The sequence below is a fragment of the Lycium ferocissimum genome, chromosome 3 (assembly GCF_029784015.1).
Source record: "Lycium ferocissimum isolate CSIRO_LF1 chromosome 3, AGI_CSIRO_Lferr_CH_V1, whole genome shotgun sequence".
Lineage (NCBI taxonomy): Eukaryota > Viridiplantae > Streptophyta > Magnoliopsida > Solanales > Solanaceae > Lycium > Lycium ferocissimum.
The window spans coordinates 22,197,543-22,217,607 of NC_081344.1; the positions used below are offsets into that span (position 1 = coordinate 22,197,543).

The window sequence follows — 20,065 nt, forward strand, 5'->3', positions numbered from 1 at the left end:
TCATGCAACTAAATATTTTTCGAAAACCAAAAACCACCAAGGTTGATTTTCATTAAAAAAAAAATGAACACAACCTAAATCAAATCAAATCCAAACGCAACCTGAATTATTAATCACAAACGCTAATTCAAATAAATTTCAATAACAGATAATTGATCTAGTAAGTTGAACAGTGTAAATAATTGAATTCCCTAAAAATATCATCATATTAACCAAATTATGCAAAATCGAAACCCTATTTCAGCCAATAAATGAGATTTTCAAAATTAAATTGACAAAAAGGTGAAGATCAACAATTACCAGAATACAATCTGCAAGCAGAGTGATTAATTAGAGCCTGATAATTATGTGCGTTACTTACAATTCACCATGGAAGTTGTGGATTTGTGGGCTGAGTTTTCCTTTCCTAATGGGAGAATTACTTGACAAATCTGAAGTTTCAAATATTACTATTTATAGTGTTTGGCCAAAGCTTACTAAAAATGTACTTTTGAGCAGTTGCACAATTTGCCAAATACATAGATACACTTTAAATTTTCATTTACAAGCGATTAAACATTTAACTTTGAAAATGTACATTTATACACTTCAACTTATTCATTCCAACTTACAAAATGATCATTTACACAACTTCAAAGTTTATGTGTCACGTCATGCCACGTTAGTGTCGAATGTCCACTAGACACGCTGAGAATGAGCTGAGATATCTAGATATGCAGTCTCATAAGGATAAATGTGCAAATATACCCCTCAGCTTTGTGATTTATAGCAAATACACTCTTGTTAAAAAAGTGGTGCATATGTCATTATAGAATGTTGCAAATATACGCTCACATAATTTTTTTTTAAATCATTTAGCTTATTTTTTAATGTAAAAAAAATATCACGTGGCTTTAAAAAAAATAAGTCTACCCATTTCTTTTAGTAGACTTATTTTTTTATAGCCACGTGGTATTTTTTTTTTTTGGTTGGTCGGATCTGGTTTGTTTGAAAATATATCTCCATGACTTTAAAAAAAAAAGGGAAAAGGACACTATGTGTCCAATGGCCCAAAGTAATGCCACATTTGGCCAATATTTGGGCCTAATAACCCCAGGAGTCCGCTCGCCCCAAAATAATCCCAAAAAATGGTAGTCGGTCCAAAAATAATACCAGTTTGGCCCATACTTAGGCCGCACGTATATATATACATATGTTGGATTATATATATATACTTTATATACAAGAATTATACATTTTATATACATATACTGAATTAATCATACATTTATTTTACATAAATTATACGTTAATTATACATTTATTATACACATATTATGCAATAATGATATGATTTTTTTTACATATACATACATACGGAGTATTATGTACCACAATGATACGGTTTCTATTATACATTTTTTATACGTATGGTACACTTTCTATACAAGACTGATACAGTTTATATACACATGCTGGAATTATATATACACTTTTAATACAAAAAATGATACATATTATATACAAAAATGATACAATTTTCTATTCTATACGAAGCAGTTGCACTGTACTGATACACATTATATACAAAAATGATACATATTATATACAAAAATGATACATACCTTAGTGATTCATATTTTATACAGTTTCTATACATTACAGATATGTACTGATACATATTTTATATATAAATGACACATATTATATAAAAAAATCGCCTCAAACATTTTTGTGTTTGGGTTTTTATTTGAAAATTGTCTTATTTAAGTTTTGGATAATGGATGGGATTAGTTTAGTGGGTATAATTTGGGTTTGGGAAAAATTGGGTTAGGGGGTGGGATTATTTATGGCCGACCGGCTATATATGTCCTTTTCCCTAAAAAAAATAAGTCTACCCATTTTTAAACGATCCAAACCCAACCCACAAGAAAAAAAAAATTACCACGTGGCTTTAGAAAATATGTCTACTAAAAAAAAATGGGTAGTCTTTTCTTAAAGCCACGTGACATTTTTAAAATTAAAACATAAGCTAAATGTTACTTAAAAGAATAACCATCAGCAAAAAGGGTATATTTGCGCCATTTGTGTAACAGGAGGGGTATATATGCACCACTTTTCTTATGAGGGGTATATCTGCTCTAAATCGCAAAGTTGAGGGGTGTATTTTCACCTTTCCCTCCTCATAATTAAAGTGTTTAGTTGTCGGTTGAGGCTAAGTCAAAATATCTAATTATGTATTATATATATATATATATATATTTTATTTTATTTTTTTGTGAAAAATGAGATGAAGAAAGTAATTTAACCTTGCAAGCAAATAACAAGTTGTCTTTCAAAAAAATATTAAGAAACAAATATCATCACTAAAAGTTAGATTTATCAAACTATGTTTCATTCATTCTATATACTCATAATCATGGAAAACTATTAACATTTGAAACATTTTTTTTTTTCGTAAACATAAGCCCTTGGCTATCAAAATAATATATATATATATATATATATACAAGAAGACTATGGAACCATACTACCCACATCCGCGTATCTACGAGCCTCTACTTATCGGAGTACTTAGACATAAGGACTATTAACATTTGACAGACCCCGTCGTGCCCAAAATATATATATATATATACAAAAGACTATGGAACCAAAATAGCACCTCCGAATAAGAGGAGGGCTCCGTCGTGCCCAAAATATATACACAAAAGATCGATAGCTCCTATGGATCCGCAACGTCTCCCCGTCTAACGCCCGTGTGGGCATGAACACGCGTCCAAAGAAAAGGACGTCGCACGAATATTGTACCGAGTATGTAAGGCATAAACAATAATAGAACATCAATGAAATAGGGAGACATCAAATGAGGAGCAACCCGTACCGATCGTATCATAAAAGAAATAGTGCATGCCGGCTTACTCTCATAAACATCATCATGTCATGTATGCATAAGTGTATAAGCTGCCCGACCATATAGGTGCGGTGTGATAATCAATAACATTAGCCCGCGTCCAGGCCTCCCGCGTCCGGGGTATCATCTCATGCCGTCCACTAGTGGCGCTGCCCATGCCATCTGGCCATGGTGTATAGCTGCCCGGCCGTATAGGCGCGGTGTAATATCATCATATGCTCATAATAGTATGCTCATAACAATATACTCATCATAGTAGGCTTATCATAACTCATCATAATGCATGCATAGAAACTCATAGATAATCATACTTTATCGGGTGACATAAGGTCGTGGACCCCCGATTTCATTATGGCGCATTTATAAGCATTCTGCCTCACCTTGAAGGAACAAGCATAAGGTGAGTGTATATAAGGATCAACATCAATAGATTAATGATAACAACCTTAGCTTTATAGGAACATCATGTCATGGGCTATAACTTCTTTAGACTTAACTTATCATCAACAATTTTCATACTTGCCTTATCTTTCTTCTTTATCTTATACATGTGTAGCTCCTTATAGTCATGGACTCATCGTCATTTCGTCGCGCTCATAATATATGTCTTATCTTTCTCTCGTATGGCTATTCATGAACGTGGGCTCTTAGTTCTTCGGAATTTAGGAGATTCATGGAGGGGGAAAATCATGCCTTGGAAGGAAAGAGACGAACATCATATGATGGGTCTATCAACCATGAATAATAGCACGGAATCGTATAAAGGTCATTAACTTTGTAGAAATCTTGTATCATAAGTTTTAGGATCTCTAGACTTGGGCTCATCATCACATTTATAACATACCTCCTAGCTCCCTCTCATGCGAGTTCTTTATGACGTAGACTCATCATTCCCAATACATACATATGTGTAGAGAAGTCATAGAAAGATAGGAGGGTTCATACCATAGAGTCATGCCTTAGAAAGAAGGGACTAGCCTTACATACCTTTGTCGTTTAACTATTTTATCGCTTGCTCGTTCTCCTTCAACGCTCACGTTTCTACCTTCAAGAGAATTCGCATCATCATTAGCTAATCGATTATAAGAACGTGCTTACTAAAGCTAGAGAAAATTGGGCAGCATTTCCTTTATTTATACAACTTTCTCCATATCCCATATCAACTCCCAAACAGCCCTAATAATATCCACCATATCATCACAATAGCCTTTATTCAACTACATTATCCTTACTTCTCAATTCACTTCAATTTATCCATATTCATGGTCATATCACACAATTTCGTTCATTCATATAAAATGTCTATTCCATGTTCTCAATATCATTTATAACATGATTATAATCATAATGTATCAAGAATCATAACTCAATCCAAACATTTACTCAAAAGTGACACTATTCCCCCATTCCTGACCCATTTCCTATTTCCTTAGATAATCCAAGTGTTTCAACTTTCAAATACCTTAAACAACAAGGAAAGGTCATAAAACTTACCTTAGATGGCGTAGGAATGAACCTTGGGTGCAAACACTTCACTTAAGAAAAACCCTAGTTTCACCTTCACTTGAATTTCTTGGCTTAGATGAACTTTGATGGGTTTCTTACACTTGATTCACTTGAATTCTTGTTATTGATCTTTGATTTCCTTTGTTTTCTTGTGGATGAAGAGTAGAGAGATTTCTAGAGGGTTCTAGAGAGAAGTAGTGTGGAAATGAAATGAATTAATGAATGTGGGTCTCCCTTTTAATGACTTAAAATCTGATCCGTCGGGCAATTCTGCGCCCATTTTGACGGGCCGTATAAATTCCTACGGACCGTCAAAATGGTCCGTAGAACTGCCCAGTCAAAAAAATGGGTCACTGTGACCATTTGACGCTGGGCTGGGTCCATTTTACGGACCGTAGGATTTCCTACGGACCGTCAAAAGTCCTACGGGGCGTCAAATGGTCCGTAGGATTTCTCTGCTCAGATAGTCTGTCGTAGGATTGCCATAACTTTTTACTCAGACCTCAAATTGATGAGTGGTTTGTTGCGTTGGAAACTAGACTCGATGAACTTCAATTTGAAAAAAATAAACACACCAAAACCCCTCATATTCTAGGAGATATTCCCCCACCAATGTGGACCAAAATTTTGTCCGAAAATTTTGCCAAGTTTTACCAAAGTTCCCATAAACTCAATTCCTTTATTTGTTTGTTCTTAAATCCTTATGGAACCTTCTTAACACTTATTTAACACTTCATTAACAATCCAAGAGACATTATAACTCTTCTCCAAAAATTCATTAAGTCATCGTTAATTCGATACTCGTAAATCTTGCCCGACACATAACATATACCTTGCTTTCCTTAGCAACTTTCGTCTCCTACTTCAAATGTCTTTGAAATCTTATTTAGAATCATCAAATGTTATTTCTTACTTATCGAAACACCATATACTTCGTGCTCTTCGTTCGCCTATTCACTATGCATCAACGAAAAATTTTCGAGGTGTAACATTCTTCCCCCCTTAAGAACATTCGTCCTCGAATGTTAAGCACTCGGGAATTCTACAAGAATTTCGCCAGAGTTTCCCCTGTAATATAGCACTACCACCCTGTTACAACAACCCATAATAAACATGCCTCACAGGGCCACAACTCAATAGCAATATAAATTGGCCACACACGACCCATACGCATAAAAAGAAAACATACATACCTCATAATCTTGACGTCTCATTTTGAATTTCTTCCGGAATAAATCAGATGCGGATATGTAAATTTCATTTTCTCTTCCGCCTCCCAAGTCATTTCTTCTCGGTTGTTATCTTGCCATAAGACCTCAACTGAGACCACTTCTTTATTTCGAAGTCATTTACTGGCACGATCCTAGTAGGATCTCCAACCTTTTTACGAAGCATCGAGACACGAAAAGCTGAGTGAACTGACTCCAAATTAAGAGGTAGATTTAATTCATCAACCACTTTGCCTACTTTGCGCACAATCTCATAACGCTCTCGTTGGCGATACTTCTAAGAATACCCAAATTTTCATTTGAAGCTCCAAGTCTCGTCGAAATCTATCCCACTTGGTTTCATTGGCGACGTAAAAATTACTTGCAAGTCACATAATCATTCTTGGGTGATTTGTGCGCATACACAGCTATACATATACCTGTATCCATATCCGTATACATATTCGTATTCATAGTCGTATTTCCATTCATACTCGCGTTCATTTACGTATTCATTTTCATAGCATTTCCATATCCGTAACCCATTTGTGCTCATATTCGTATCATATACATATCACATATATTACATTTGCTTAGCATATTCGTACTCATATTGATTTCACATACATAGCGTTTACATAACATACCCGACCACGAAGGTCCAATGTAGTACATAGGCACATATACATATAAGATCATAGGCATCTTCAACATCATTGCTATCGTCATTCATTACATCTATCTGTTACATCTTAGGGTCTATCGTTCAATCTCAATACTTGTGTTCTCTTTACTCGCTCCCCCCACGTAAAGGGTTTTGCCTGCACCATTCTTAAATTCATTGCCTCGCCTTCAAATCTTTAATTCTGATATCCCTTACTATACTACATCTTATTCATGCTGTTTCCCACGATTTATAGCTACGATAATTCATGTGTGAGGGCTTAATATACTCGTCTTATAGTTTCGTAATCGAGTACTACAACAGACATAGCAATCCGAACAAGGACGTATTTCACTTAACTCATCTGGTAGTTATGAGTCAATGTCTAGATTCACTCCAATTAACAACTTTTGTCCCATGGGAATGCTCACAATAGTAGTATGTCTAGTTACCCATACCATCCACGCAATGTCACTTAGCTTTCTTCGATACCTAAAGTTCACTTGTAGCATCATCTTTTCCCTTTCGTCTCATTTCGAATTATTCCTCTCCTTCCTATACTCGACTTATAGCAATCGTAAATGCATTTCCCCTTAAACCCGCCATTTTTATTTTCAAGGATCTAAGTCTCATGCGCCACTAATGCCCCTTATTGCCTCATACTCTTTTACTCTTGTGCTTCCCTCGACATTGATTCCGAAACCAATCATAATCAAGTCATATTTATCGTTAATGATAGCCTTACTTTATCACTTTATCATCGTATGGTAAATTCGTAATTCATGGCCACATTTTTCTCCCCAATTAATTCTTTTATACACTTTACTCGTTTTGTCTTAGTGGAGGATATTTGTAGGAGATACGTCTTCCTTTTCTCATAGTACGACTATTTCTTAAGCACGCGTACTTCGTAAATTTCCTCTTCCTTCTATATCCGTACTCAATCCTCTACATTCTTTCCTTCTCAACTTATCTTATTACCTCCCTTTTTATAATCAATCCTTTATTCCTCGCACAAGGAATCCTATTCTTAACTCCGTACCATTTTGTCCTTTAGAATATATTGCCCTTAAACACTCCGTTCTCAATCACTCATTGCTGGCCTTCTTTTCTCTTCACGATAATTCAGTCTATGGTTCCCGCAATTTCTTTTAGACTCCAAGGAGAACTTTGGCAGGGTTTCTCTTGTAACATAACAATCCCAAACCTACACATAGCCCGTAAAAACACGTCCCATGCCTTAATAGGACACATAGCGGGACACACATAATACACATGCAACTCAAAACATAAAATCACTTACCATTAAAGGATATAATTAATGGAGCTTGTCTCATAAGTTGTGCCTGCACACTCGGTCTAGGATTCCAATATATATATATCTATTCATACACATATTATTATATATCACACCTCCAATCAGCTTACTTGTAAATCACGATTCTAGCTATCACTTAGGTCACTAACAAATATTATCACCTCAAATTGTTGGGTTGGCTCAAATTTCTCACCTTAGCACAATCATCACACCAGAGTAATATATGACAACACGTAGACCCGAATCAATCAATACATATACATACCATAAGAGATTAATGAAAATATACCCGGGTCCATATCGGAGGGATACTCAAGATCCCGTCGCCCGCCCACGCATAAGTATGACGCCGGGATCCACTCGAACCAAGTGCTCTCCTCCCCGCCCCTACCCCGACCTCGCCGGCATCCGAGAGTCTTGCCCCGCAGGGCGCATGGATGACGAAGAACCGGCCGCGGATCCGGTGGGGTCCGAACCGCACGCCTACCGCCTCGAAATCGGCACTCTCTCATAACATGGCCCGGCTTGCCACGTACATAACAAACATCCGAACCCAAGCGGCACGGTCCCCAATGTAACCTCCTACATTGACTACATCGCGGTTCGGCGATCTCATTCGGCCGAAACACCCCTAACCCGAGAATTGGGAACTCGAGACTCGGGACGGCCTAGGATATCCATCACCTCCGGGGTCCGAAAACCGTGGAGGAGCGCTAGTCGGTGAGCGAACCGAGTGCCCGGAGAATCGTCGTCTCGAGCACCCCTAAACTCATGATCAAGCTCACGACCCCTGTTACCGTGGCCCACATCCTGCCGCTGAGCTTGAGCGGCTACTAACTGAGTCAATAGAAGGATGGCCTGTCTCATCTCTTGGCCCGAAGCATCTGGAGGAGGGACTGGAGGTGCGGGAGCTAAAATTGGGGCTTCCCTCTGATCCTCTGAAGTGGTTAGGGTACGCGGAATCTGAGATAGGGCCTTGTCTTGGGGTTCACTCTCCCCCACATCCATAGATGGCCCTTGTTCCAGCCTTGTTGCAATCACTGCCTTGCCCTTCTGAGCTGTGGTAGCTTTTCCTTTCATCGACTTTACTGAAATCATAAACGCACCATTAAAGAGGGGGAAATCTTATAACGTGGCTCTATCGCACGATCTCATAAGAAGAAAGATGGTCATTTTTCCAAAATGCCCTGTAGCCTCCTGTTTATTAGCGTGGCGCGCAACACACCATAAACAAGACTCTACTAGACACGACTCGTAGACACTTCCTAGGACTGAACTGCTCTGATACCACTTTTGTCACGACCCGAACTACGGGCCATGACGGGTATCCGGGGCTAACCACCGAACACCGCTCATGCTGCTACTTATCTGATCCCATTCATTCTATATACTCATAATCATGGAAAACTATTAACATTTGAAACATTTTTTTTTTTTGTAAACATAAGCCCTTCGGCTAATATATATATAAATATAATATATATATATATATATATATATATACAAGAAGACTATGGAACCATACTACCCACACCGCGTATCTACGAGCCTCTCATCGGAGTACTTAGACATAAGGACGGGACAGGACCCCGTCGTGCCCAAAATATATACACAAAAGACTGCCTCAAAATAGCACCTCCGGAATAAGGGAGGGCTCCGGTATGTCTGCTGATAGCTCCTATGGATCTGCAACGTCTCCCTGTCTGCCTGTGGGCATGAACACAGCGTCCAAAGAAAAGGACGTCAGTACGAATATTGTACTGAGTATGTAAGGCATAAACAATAATAGAACATCAATGAAATAGGGAGACATCAAATGAGGAGCAACTCCGTATCGATCGTATCATAAAAGAAATAGTGCACGCTCGCTTACTCTCATAAACATCATCATGTCATGTATGCATAAGTGTATAAGCGCCCGACCATATAGGTGCGGTGTGATAATCAATAACATTAGCCCGCGTCCAGGCCTCCCGCGTCCGGGGTATCATCTCATGCCGTCCACTAGTGGCGCTGCCCATGCCATCTGGCCATGGTGTATAGCTGCCCGGCCGTATAGGCGCGGTGTAATATCATCATATGCTCATAATAGTATGCTCATAACAATATACTCATCATAGTAGGCTTATCATAACTCATCATAATGCATGCATAGAAACTCATAGATAATCATACTTTATCGGGGTGACATAAGGTCGTGGACCCCCGATTTCATTATGGCGCATTCATAAGCATTCGCCTCACCTTGAAGGAACAAGCATAAGGTGAGTGTATATAAGGATCAACATCAATAGATTAATGATAACAGCCTTAGCTTTATAGGAACATCATGTCATGGGCTATAACTTCTTTAGACTTAACTTATCATCAACAATTTTCATACTTGCCTTATCTTTCTTCTTTATCTTATACATGTGTAGCTCCTTATAGTCATGGACTCATCGTCATTTCGTCGCGCTCATAATATATGTCTTATCTTTCTCTCGTATGGCTATTCATGAACGTGGGCTCTTAGTTCTTCGGAATTTAGGAGATTCATGGAGGGGAAAATCATGCCTTGGAAGGAAAGAGACGAACATCATATGATGGGTCTATCAACCATGAATAATAGCACGGAATCGTATAAAGGTCATTAACTTTGTAGAAATCTTGTATCATAAGTTTTAGGATCTCTAGACTTGGGCTCATCATCACATTTATAACATACCTCCTAGCTCCCTCTCACGCGAGTTCTTTATGACGTAGACTCATCATTCCCAATACATACATATGTGTAGAGAAGTCATAGAAAGATAGGAGGGTTCATACCATAGAGTCATGCCTTAGAAAGAAGGGACTAGCCTTACATACCTTTGTCGTTTAACTATTTTATCGCTTGCTCGTTCTCCTTCAACGCTCACGTTTCTACCTTCAAGAGAATTCGCATCATCATTAGCTAATCGATTATAAGAACGTGCTTACTAAAGCTAGAGAAAATTGGGCAGCATTTCCTTTATTTATACAACTTTCTCCATATCCCATATCAACTCCCAAACAGCCCTAATAATATCCACCATATCATCACAATAGCCTTTATTCAACTACATTATCCTTACTTCTCAATTCACTTCAATTTATCCATATTCATGGTCATATCACACAATTTCGTTCATTCATATAAAATGTCTATTCCATGTTCTCAATATCATTTATAACATGATTATAATCATAATGTATCAAGAATCATAACTCAATCCAAACATTTACTCAAAAGTGACACTATTCCCCCATTCCTGACCCATTTCCTATTTCCTTAGATAATCCAAGTGTTTCAACTTTCAAATACCTTAAACAACAAGGAAAGGTCATAAAACTTACCTTAGATGGCGTAGGAATGAACCTTGGGTGCAAACACTTCACTTAAGAAAAACCCTAGTTTCACCTTCACTTGAATTTCTTGGCTTAGATGAACTTTGATGGGTTTCTTACACTTGATTCACTTGAATTCTTGTTATTGATCTTTGATTTCCTTTGTTTTCTTGTGGATGAAGAGTAGAGAGATTTCTAGAGGGTTCTAGAGAGAAGTAGTGTGGAAATGAAATGAATTAATGAATGTGGGTCTCCCTTTAATGACTTAAAATCGATCCGTCGGGCATTTCGCGCCCATTTTGACGGGCCGTATAAATTCCTACGGACCGTCAAAATGGTCCGTAGAACTGCCCAGTCAAAAAAATGGGTCACCGTGACCATTTGACGCTGGGTGGGTCCATTTTACGGACCGTAGGATTTCCTACGGACCGTCAAAAGTCCTACGGGGCGTCAAATGGTCCGTAGGATTTCTCTCGCTCAGATAGTCTGTCGTAGAATGGCCATAACTTTTTACTCAGACCTCACATTGACGAGCGGTTTGTTGCGTTGGAAACTAGACTCGATGAACTTCAATTTGAAAAAAAAAACACACCAAAACCCCTCATATTCTAGGAGATATGCCCCCACCAATGTGGACCAAAATTTTGTCCGAAAATTTTGCCAAGTTTTACCAAAGTTCCCATAAACTCAATTCCTTTATTTGTTTGTTCTTAAATCCTTATGGAACCTTCTTAACACTTATTTAACACTTCATTAACAATCCAAGAGACATTATAACTCTTCTCCAAAAATTCATTAAGTCATCGTTAATTCGATACTCGTAAATCTTGCCCGACACATAACATATACCTTGCTTTCCTTAGCAACTTTCGTCTCCTACTTCAAATGTCTTTGAAATCTTATTTAGAATCATCAAATGTTATTTCTTACTTATCGAAACACCATATACTTCGTTCTTCGTTCGCCTATTCAATGCATCAGTTGTGGCAGGACAGATATACAGTGGCTAGGTATAGCATTCAATGTAGATTGAATAAGAGTGGTTCTCCCTGCAATATTAAGGAAGTTTGATTTCCAGTTGGCTAGTCTCAATCTCATATTGTCAAGAATAAACTGATAATCACTAGCTTTTGGATGTCTAGCAGGCACAGGAAAGCCTAAGTATTTTCCAAAAGTAGAACTAACTTTTATACCAAAGGATTGAGCAGTAGAGGCAGCAAGTTGAGGATGGCAGTTCTTAGAAAAGATTATTTTTTATTTGGAGAGATTAATGGTTTGGCCAGACAGCTTACAAAAATCACCTAAACATCTTTGTATAGTATCTCAACTTTTAGTAGTAACATGAGAGACCAAAGTAAGATCATCTGCAAAAAACAAGTGTGAGAAAGCTGGACCTTTTTGGCTTATCTTAACAGGATCCCATTGCCTAATATCTACCTGGTGGTGAATTAATCTCGACAGGAGTTCAAGGCATAATATGAATATATAGGGGGAGAGGGGGTCACCTTGCCGAATGCTCCTACTGGGACTAAAATAATTTGTAGTAGTACCATTAACAATAATGGCAATACTGCTAGTAGTTAAACAGTTCATAATAAGTCTGGAAATGGTTGGAGGAACGTGAAAGTAAGTTAGGGCTCTATAAATAAAGGACCATTCCAGTTTATCAAAAGCCTTCTCAAGATCTAGTTTAAGAATCATGCTTGCCTTCTTACCTTTCATTTTTTGAAAGTCGGTCAAAATTTCTTGAATAATAATAGCATTATCACTAGTCCTCCTATTTGCTAAAAAACTAGCTTGGGTGGGGCTAATAATATGTGGAAGGAAGGCTTTAATCCTGTTGGAAATTATTTTAGTAATAACTTTGTAAATAGTGTTACAAAGACCTATAGGTCTAAAGTTTTTTAAATTGTTTGCATTCTCAATTTTTGGTATAAGGCACACAAGGGTTTGGTTAATGTCTGAAGGAATACTTCCAGTTTGAAACACCTTTTGACAAAACTGAATAACAGATGGTCCTACTATCTTCCAATACTTTTGATAAAAAAAAATGGGTGTATTCCATCTGGTCCAGGGGTTTTAAAAGGTTTAAAAGAAAAAAATAGCTTTGGTTACTTCTAGAGTATGTAGGGAGTCATCTAGTGAAGAAATATCAATTTTTTTTTTAACAACAAGCCTCTTCTTTAGAATTCAACCAATGGGAAGTAGCATGAGCAGTACCATATATATTACTAATTAAAGTAATTATAAACATGGTGAAGAATAGCTTCAGGATCGTTAATCCAGTCTCCAGAGTCAGTTTTGAAAAATACTGTCCTATTAATTCTTTTCCTGTGGGTAGCACTTAGATGAAAAAAATCTAGTATTAGCATCTCCCTCATTAAGCCAAAGAATCCTAGATCTCAACTTCCAGTAATCTTCTTCCATAATGAGAAGATGGTTATAATCATGAATTAGAGTCTGCTCAAGATTTTGAAGAAAAATACTAGTAGTATACCTAGGGGAGTTTTGCAACCCTTTGAGTCTAGCAAGGATTCTTCTTTTATTTTTAAAGAGATCCCCAAAGACATCAGTTTTCCATTTTAGCACATTAGTTTTGAAAATTTGGGAGGCAGTGGGCAAGCCATTATTGTTCCAACTAGAGGTAACTACATTTATAAAATTTGGGTGTTTACACCAAAAACTTTCCAGTCTAAAGGCTTATTCACAGGGATATTTGGTTTAGAAATAAGTTCAACCAAAATGGGGGTATGATCAGAATGAGTTTTTGGCAGATGAACAACAGAAGCATGAGGAAACAGATCCACCCATGCATTATTACAAAAAACTTTATCAATCCTTTCCATAATAAGATTTTTTCTTTTTCTATGATTTGACCAAGTATATTTACTACCTTTAAAACCTAAGTTGAATAAATCACACTGATTAATATAATTCCATAATAAGGCACTCCGTCCTTTTACAGTTTATAAGATTACCACCAAGTTTATCATTAGCAGTCATGACATCATTAAAATCCCCTCCTAAAAGCCAAGGCCCACAATGTAATTTAGAAAGGGAAATAAGGTTCTGCCAGAGATTATTTCTAGCATTAGCATCAGTGCTTGCATAAATGGAAGTAAATAACCATCTATGTGCTGAAGGAATTACCTCTATCATAGCAGTAATTTCCTGCTCCCTTCGAACAAAGCTATGAACTCTAACTAGATTATGGTTCCAAAGTATAGCTAAACCACCTTTTTGTCCTACAGCAGGGATTTCTAACATATCTGTAAACACAAAGTCATTCAACAAAGCATTTTGAGTCTGCATCTTGGTTTCTAGAAGAGTAACCATGTAAGGCTTATGGGTATCAAGGAGCTCCCTAAAGTTCCTTCGAAAGTTCTCATTGTTACCTCCCCTTATGTTCCAGATAACAAAGTTTGTGGCTTTATTCATGGATGGTTCTGGATGTGGAAGAAAACCATATTCAGAAATTCCACTATTTGCTGGAGTGGGTCGAAGCCTAGGAATCATTATCATGGCACTGTTCTCCACTGTTGGATCCACTGGGGGACGAATATCCATCGTACATCGAAGCAGGTTTGGGGGACAACGCAGAATCTGTTTCTGGTCCTGCATGTCCACAAATATGAAGATTTTCACCCCGTCTAGGTCTGATGCCTCCAGTATTGGCTCCAACATATGGGTGATAGGACCTATTGGCATTGCCATTGGTCCCTCTGGCTGATTTTGATTTTCTTGTACGTTTGGAGGGGGTGGTGGTGGTGGTGGGACTATATTGACAGGTGGGTTCATTGGTACATTTTGTTGGGGAGTTCTGTTCATCTGAGAGTCCCATGGCATGAATATTGGATTGAGGGTGGAGATTGTGGATGGTGGAAAGAATGGGAGGTCTATCCCTAGAGACTGTGTTTGTAATGGAATAAAATGGGGTGGTAGGTTCCACTGACCTCTCATTGTCTCCACCAGATTTCCAAAATGTCCCTATTTTCCGAGTCAAAGATTTATGATTCTATAAGCTTTTATGACAATAACAACGGACATGTTTTTACAATATGAATGACGATGTTAAAGAGGGGAATGTTTCTATGATGATTATGATGGTGATGATTTTAATTCTAGAAATTCCAAAGCTTATGATGTTAATACTATTATGAGATTATTGAGATTATTTCATGATTTTCTTGATTTTATTCATTGTTGTTGATCTCACCTTATAATAATTGTTCCTTCAAGGTGAGATATAGATGATGATAATTCCATAATGAAAATCGGAGGTTACCGACCTTACGTCACTCCGATAGAGTCGTAGCTTTGATTGGGCTCTCATGCATGCTTTATATATATGTATGTAATTTCTCACACCGAAGTAAAAATCTCCATATAGTCGGCCGGGTACGACACCTATTGTGCAACCACCGATCGGAGAAAATATCATTGGTATTACACACCGAGTCCCGAAAGGGCCGGGAGATACGTTACACACCGAGTCCCGAAAGGGCCGATACGTTACACACCGAGTCCCGAAAGGCCGGTACGTTACACACCGAGTCCCGAAAAGACTTCTATAAGCCGGGTTGCCTATGTACAATATGAATACGTTATGATGATGATATTATATATATATATATATATATGTAAGAAAAGTTTTTTTTTAAAAAGTTCCGAGCATGCATGACATCCGCCTTATGAGGTATTCGGATGTATAGGTTATCTCTTATTCCATGTTACCTTCCATATTTTACGTATTATGTTGTTATTCATGCCTTACATACTCGGTATTATTCGTACTCTCTTAGATATCCATGTCCCATATGAATATTATGTCTTGTGGACATTATTAGCGCGTTTCATATATATATGTATACGGATGAGTAGAGGATATTAGTAGAAGATGTTCCGCTTGGATTAGCGAGCTCCATTTCCCTCACGGAGTGTTCTTGCGAGTCGAGTATCTATGTTATGGTATCTTGATTTATGTTAGAGACTTTGCGGACGAGTCACGTATATAACATGTCGATATATATAAGTAAGCGGCTACATTATGTATCATTATGCATTATGTTACAAATTTCATATGATTACAGATTTTTCTTGGTTTGAGAAAGACGAAAAACATGTTTTTTTTTTAAAAGCTTTCATTATGCACTCATTTCATGATTTAAGAGTCTAGTAAGATTATGAGTATAACGAGAACCAGCGGGTTCGCTCGGTCCTAAGTAAGGGTCGGGTGCCCATCATGCCCTATCAAAAGTTGGGGTGTGACATGGTATTAGCGTTAAGGGTATCATTGCAAATTTGCATATTTTTAACAATGCCCTCTTCCAGAGTAGCCACCTGTCCTAATAACGTGTCGTTATTTGAAAACTATCTTTAGTATGGGCAAAAAATAATATCATGCATTCTCTATAATTTATTTATGACTAAAATCTCATAAACTTGTGACTTCAATTTCACGATAATCAAATGAAGTGAAAACTTCAATTAGAATCGCTCGCAATAAGTACTTTAAATTGTTAATCTACTTAAACATTTTTTTTTTCTGAAACGAAGGATCTGCATAAATAAAGGCAGAAATTAAATTGTCTGTATAGAACTGAGATAGATCTAAACGATCCTATCTCTAACAGATCTTTGTCATAATACAAAATTATAAAAGTGGAGGAATATTCCAAAACTAGTTTCTCTGTCAGTTAGTGCTTTTTCTTCCTCGCCATTGCTAGGTTACTACCAACTGTGGCCAAAATATGCGCCACTTTGTTTCCATCTCTGTTTGCATGCTTAATTTAGGGGTTCCCCAGTGCTTGGAGGAGGTATCTGCCGTCATTAAGAGCATTCATATAAGATGACTGTGTGGAATTGCTGGTGAGTAGTTCGATTAATACCTAAGAATCTACTTCCACTATGAGTGGTTGTAGATTCTTATCGGTTCCAATTTCTAGTCCTTTCATTACAGCGTATAGTTCTGCTTGGAGTGATGATGTTACAACCAACTTAATAGAGAATGCTGCCTTCAAGTTTATGTTGCTATCTCGCTCCTCCCTTCTTTGTGGCGTGATAGAATGATCCATCTGTGTTGATTTTGAATGTGCCAGTTGGGGGGGGGGGGGGGGAGGGGGTTTTCCCATTTGACTTCAATGGTTGTTTTGGTGGTGTCATGGTTGTCAAAATTGTGGTTACCAAGGTAATAAAATTCATAGGCCTAGTTAAGGATTGGCGTTGTTGTGGTATTGTGGCCAGTGTTATTGAAAGTGTTATAATTCCAATTAAGCCAGATGTTTCAAAGAAAAATTGGGATAATTACTTTGATTGGTAGGGTACTACCATTAGCCGTTGGGATAATTACATTGTGTGTATTAAGTCAAGGTTGAAGTTCCAATATATGGATCTATCCAGAAGGCGACACATGAAAAATCAATAAAGACGGAAGCGACATCCCAAGCATAGGCAAGGCAGGTGCAGAAGGGGTTGTTAGAAAAGGAAATGGATGTCTGGCCTTTACTTTTGCCTCATCAGTCCATTTCAAGACTAATTACTCCGAAGTACAGACAGCATAACATGGAACCTTACGGTGCTGCAATCAAAATTTCCACAACTTCACATGGGAGCTTGATTTACTTCTAGTTATCAATATGACACTAGGAGTGTGTAAAACTCCTTGGAATCTTCGAGAAGACATTGAAACAATACAGAGAATGGTGGAGATCCATAGCATCACAGTAAAAAATTGCTTCAGAGAAAACAATGAGGTATCAGACTCTCTTGCTAAATATGCATCCACCAGTGCTAACAGTGAGACCTTTCTGTCTGAAAACTACCTGCCTCATGAAGTTAAAGGGCCAATAAAAATGGATAGGAGCCACATGTCATCCTTCTGAATTAAGCCCAAAAAGTACTCTACTTGGGTCTTTAAACCTCCTTAGAGTGTGTCCGGAAGAGATACAAGTTTGCTCTCCATGAAGTATAGTGGCTCTTTCCTTTATTCCCATGTGTTTCACATATTTTGTGAATAATGTTGATGTTGTCCCTTGAGGCTTAGGTTTATGTCCTCCACCCCCTCCCCCCCACCACCCCCTCTTCTATTATATTTTGTTGTCAAAATACAAGGTAGCTGTCAATGTCAAACACCCCCCCCCCCCCCCCACCTACCTCGGGAGTATATATCATTATTAGATGGAATTAACAAAAAAATCATGTCAAATTTCAAATAATTGTTACTGAAGAGTCGTGAAGAAGGAAGGGCTCATGGAGCTGAGTTTGCAACTGTGTTTGAGTTTCCTACTAAATCATTTATGTGCCTTGTTTTTTTATTTTTAATCTATTTAAAAATATCGCTTTTATATATTTAGTAAGTTTTAAACTCTAATATTCTTATTTTCACCTTAAATACATTCTCAAAATAAGTGTCGGCCCCACCAGTTTCAAGCTAGGGGCCGAGGTCTTTTGGAAGAAATATGGTCCAGCACAGCCTTCATACTTAGTTATGAGTTATATGGGCTTGGGTGGATGGGCTCGGCCCGGTGGGCCAGATTTTTATTTTTCTTTTACTTTATATTTAAGTTATAATTGAACTTTGTAAGTAGACGCAAATTTGAAAATGTAACAACTCGCTTGGTCGTTTTGAGTATTGGAACTCTTTCCCCTAATTAAGACTTCACTTGGGTTTAATATGTGACTTATGACTTGCGAGTATGGCTGGAACGGGTCTAGAGGGCCTTAAGTATGGCTGGAACGGGTTCAGAGGTCAGGTGCCTTTCGGAGAAGAAAAACCAAATTAAACTAGAAGCTTATAGTTTAAGAGTTGACCAAAGTGGACATTTGGGGTTAACAGATTCAGAATCGTGGTTAAAAAGTTCATATTGGTTCTTACATTATTAGAAATCGAGGTTTTCCACCGCCATTAAGCGAGAAGTTTGTGTTATAAACATGATTTTCCCACCTCGTTCCCACCGAACCAATTTACTGTGAAACACACATGGTGGAAAACAAGTTCCCATTGAAATGCTGGGAAATTTCTTGATATTTTCATGTGAAAACACTACTATTTAGGTTTTTCCCATCGACATTCGGTGGGAATAGCCACTAAACAATTTTCAATGGGAAAATAATGAATTTTTAGTAGTGGTATGTTGATCTAGACCTTTGTTGGATGATTTGGACGGGTCCGGAAGGGCTCAGGAGTGATATGGAATGCTTAAGTTGAAACTAATGAATTTAAAATTTGACAAAAGTCAAATATGTGATTGCACGAGCTCAGATTGGTGATGTTAGAGTTCCAAAGCTTTGTAGGGTGATTTTGGAGTGGTAGTGAGTTTTAGGAGCTAAACCATAAAATGATGCAGTAGAATTTATTTTTTTCTAGTGTATCTGGTGTGCTCAGTGATCTCATGGAAAGGGGTCGCGATAGCATAGAGGAGCTAGGCTGAGGGGCGCGGTTGCATGGAGTAGGCCCGCGACTGAGTGGGGTGGCCTAACCCGCATTGGCGTGAGGGAACCGGTGATTGCGTAAGGACTTCCCCTGGACGCGCATCGCCATCACGTGAGTGCTTCAGCGATCGCATAGAAGGGTCACTGAGTAGTTAAATATTTCATTTTGGAATTTTTGATATTTCAAATACATATTGGAGCTTGGTCCAAGGCGTTTTTTCAAGGGGATTTCAACTATTTTGTCTTGGGGTAAGATTCCTCTTCGAATGTGGGTAGACTCCCTAGCAGTCAATAAGGCGACCTTTCGGAACTACTATTCCATTCTGTCCAACCTTGGATTTGTTCGTTACATTCGATTACACGCTTTAAATTGTAGATTAGTCCATGTACTGGTTAAGGAAATTGGAGGTTTTTTCTTGTCTTAGCCTTAAGGGAGTTGATTTGGAGGCCGATTAGTGGTTAGTTTGGGATAAATATAGATATGAGACCCTTGGGATATGCGTGTTTAGCCTAGAATTCGTTTATTAGGAAAACAATTGTATTTATTTGAAAGGGGTTTGTAGCAATGAAATTAATCCAATTATTCTGAAAATCTTTGATGTTAAATTTGAAGCAACACAACAAATAAATACAATTTAAGCGGATTGCTTGAAGGATGAAATGGGTACCCGTAAACAACCGTGAATTAGCGATGAATG

The 20,065-nt window shown here is 37.9% G+C and overlaps 1 protein-coding gene across 4 annotated transcripts in view; it reads right to left on the bottom strand.

Moving 5' to 3' along the window:
• Positions 1–517, bottom strand: part of LOC132050040 (telomere repeat-binding factor 1-like) — an 8,731-nt gene extending 8,214 nt beyond the window's left edge. For 3 of the 4 annotated variants that reach the window (XM_059441052.1, XM_059441053.1, XM_059441049.1), the window contains exon 1: positions 362–517. The gene's annotated coding sequence lies outside the window, so the exon portion shown is untranslated. Of the gene's footprint in view, positions 1–300 lie in introns of all 4 variants that reach the window. The other variant, XM_059441050.1, reaches the window with a different exon arrangement.
• Between the last annotated feature and the right edge of the window lie 19,548 nt (positions 518–20,065).